The following is a 3271-nucleotide window of genomic DNA, read 5'->3' as shown; positions in this document are numbered from 1 at the left end:
CTGCTGGGCTGCCTCAGCTCCTTGTCCAGCCCTGAGCCCCACCTCTGCCTGACTCCCTACCTGTAGAGCCAGGAGAAATGGGAAGCTGGGGTCCTCCTTACTAGGTGGGGTCCAGGCCCACTGATGCCGTGTCTTAAAAACAGGAATCTGGGGACCAGCAGTTGGCGTAATGGCTATGTCGCTGGACTCCCATTTAGTTGACCTTGGTTCGCATCCCAGACCTGGTGGCTTAAAACTCACGCTGGGCGCGTGTGCATGCGTGCCCACGATCCTGAGAGGAGAATGGAGAAGGGATTGCGGCGTGGCCATCCCCCCTGGGGGGTAATTGCTCGCTTTCTGTCTCTGTCTTTCTGTCAAGCGCACATGCCCTATAGCAAAAACTTCTCAAAGAAAAACAAAACAGGAATGTTCTGCTTCTGTGGCCTTGCTGTGCCCCAAAACCTTGAGGGAGGGAGGAGCTGAGCATCTAGGTTTACCAGTGCCCATGTCTCCCTTGGCCCCTGATAACCAGCTTTGGAGGTGGGGAGTGGGCTACTTGTGTGTGGAGCGGGGAGAACACTGGGGACTCCACCAGTCCTGGCCTGAGAGAAGAGAGGAGTCTGCAGGTGCCAGCTCTGGGCAGCCAGCTGGCAGGATGTGGACTCTGGCAGTTGCTGCAGTTGCCTGTTCCTGCCTCACAGCACCCACAAAACAAGTCCTAACACCTCTAAGGTGGCCCCGGGGGACTGGCGTTTCTGGTCCAGTTTCCACCAGTATGCTACGGCCCAAAGCGTGTGTGTTTGTGTGCGTGTGCACATGCGTGTAGAGGACAGCAGGCTTCTCCATGTGAGGGGTCAGCAGCTCAAGGGAAGAGGAACTGGAAGGCCACGTGGTTGGGCTAAGGGGAGCTGATGGCAAAGTCAATGAGAGCCTGGTCCCTGCCTCCCAGCACAGGGCTCCTCCTGCCTTTCCATGCATCAGTCATTCCGTCCTGTGTGTACCCATTGACCGAACCTCGAGCACCTCCTACGTGCTAAGTGCAAGTCTGAGTGGGAGTCATAGACAGCCTCAGTACAGCGCAGTGAGCTCTCTGCTGTGAGACACTCTGGGTTCTGTGGGAACCTGGAAGAAGGTCACTCCCTTCACCTAGAAGGTCAGGAGAGGCTTCCTGGAGGAGGTGAGGCTTGAGCAGAGCCTTGAAGCATCGTTAGGAGTTAACCTGGGCAGGTAAGTGGGGGACATATTTGAGGCAGAGGAAGCTGAGAACATGCGAGACATGTTATTGGCATCTCACTAGCTAAGGGCTCTCCAGGTGTAACCAGAGAGGGGCTGGCTGGAGCAGAGCACTGTGGGCTTCCAGGTCCATTAAGGAATTGGATTTTGTCCTGAAGCTGGTGTGCAAAGAGCTTAGGGTTGTGGGGACCAGTGGGTGGTGTAGTGGTTAAGGTGCTGGACTCCCATATGACCAACTGTGGTTCAAGTCCCGGACCTGGTGGTTTGAAACTCATGCCAGGTGCGAGTGCATGTGTGCCCAAAATCCTGAGAGGAGAATGGAGGGGAAGGGATTGTGGTGTGATTTCTCGCTCTCTGGCGAGTGCACTCACCCTATAGCAAAAATCTCTCTCTAAAAAGAAAAAAGAATCCCAGAGTCATTGGAGAGCAAATGGAGATGCTAGTGAGAGACAGGGCAGCATGTGGGGCATGCCAACTGCACGTGAGGAATAACGGACTGGAGGCTGAAATGGCAAGTCCAACTTTGCACAAGTGGGTTTAGGTGCCTGTGAGATCTTCAAGAGGAGAGAAGGACTGGCCCCATGATCCAGTGGTTATGAGAGCCAGCTCCCTCATGGATGGCCACATGGTTTGAGTCCTGGCCCCAGAGGATTGAGAAACATGTAGAGTACATGTGTATGCATGCCCCAAATCCCAACAAGATGGAGAAATGGAGGAGAAGTGAAGGATGCTTTCTCCCTCTGTCTCTCTTTCTCTGGTGAATGTGCACAGCCTCTAACAAACTTTTAAAAAATAAATGATAAGAGGAAATGAGCAGGAGATAGCTCAGTGCATGGTCTAGTCCTCCATAGAGAGGCGTGGGGCGGAGTCTGATCAGTTAGGTCAAGGGCAGAGATTATTAACTTCAGTTTGAAGACAAAGCTCAGAGAGGTTGAGCTACTTATTCACAGTTACACAGCCATGGAGCTCAGACTTGAATGCAGATAAACAGGTTTCTGGTACTGTGGCGCCTTTAACCTCCAATCCTGTGCTAATTCCTCTGCCCTAGGATACACCAGCTTCTGCTAGGGTTGGGGCAGACAGAAGCAGGTATCTAGAGAGAATTCTGGGTGGTATGGTGGTTAAGGCACTGGACTCCCACATGGCCGACTAAGGTTCAAGTCCTAGACCTAGCAGCTTGACAATCACAGCCAAGATCCCAGGAGGAGAACAGAGGAGAAGGGATTGTGGCATGGCCATATCCCCTGGGGGGAGGTTTCTCACTTTCACTCTCTCTGCCCCTCTCCTGCAAGCACATGCCCTATGGCAAAAACCTAATAAAAAATACATAAATAAAAAGTTAAAGGTGTTTCTGTCTTCTCACCATGTGCTGTCTGCCTGAAATTGCATTGGCCCCTAACTTGCAGGCAAGGGCATTTCTGACTGGCGTAAAAATACTGACACAGAGAGAGAGTCTTGTTTTCTGTAACCACAAGTCCTCACCCAACTCTACCTGCACAACTAGTAAGTTGGTGATTGTGAAAATGTGAAGATTTCAACTACTGTGAAACCAGCTGGGACAGGTCTGGGTTGGCCTTGTGACCATAGCCGCCTCAGGACTCAAGAACAGAGGTGGTGGGGCCCCCTTCTACCTGTACCCGTCTTCTCCCTCTTCGCATCAAGTTCTGCCTTTTGGTTTCTACTGTTCTAAAATAGAGTGAGGAGTCTGGTGGTGGCACAGTGGGGATGCAGATAGACCCACGTGGGCAAGGTCTTGCGTTTGTATTCTGGGATTGCCCTGAGCATGCTAGGCATGTGTGTGTCCATGATCTAGGCTGGCTGACCCAGTGGGTGGATCGTGGCATGGAGACCCTGTTGGAGTCTCCATGTTGGGGTGCCATCTCTGTCTCTCTGTTATTCTGAAGAAATAGATAAGTACACTTATGAAAGTAAAAGAAAGTTGCTGAGGGGCTGGCTGGGGGTATGGGGGTAAGGTGTTGGACTATCACATGGCTGACCACAGTTTGAATCCTGGACCTGGTAACTTGCTTTCTCACTTTCCCTCTCTTTCTGTCTCATG

This window comes from Tupaia chinensis, unplaced genomic scaffold (genome assembly GCF_000334495.1).
Source record: "Tupaia chinensis unplaced genomic scaffold, TupChi_1.0 Scaffold000477_1, whole genome shotgun sequence".
Taxonomy (NCBI): Eukaryota; Metazoa; Chordata; class Mammalia; order Scandentia; family Tupaiidae; genus Tupaia; species Tupaia belangeri.
This window is presented reverse-complemented; position numbering follows the sequence as displayed.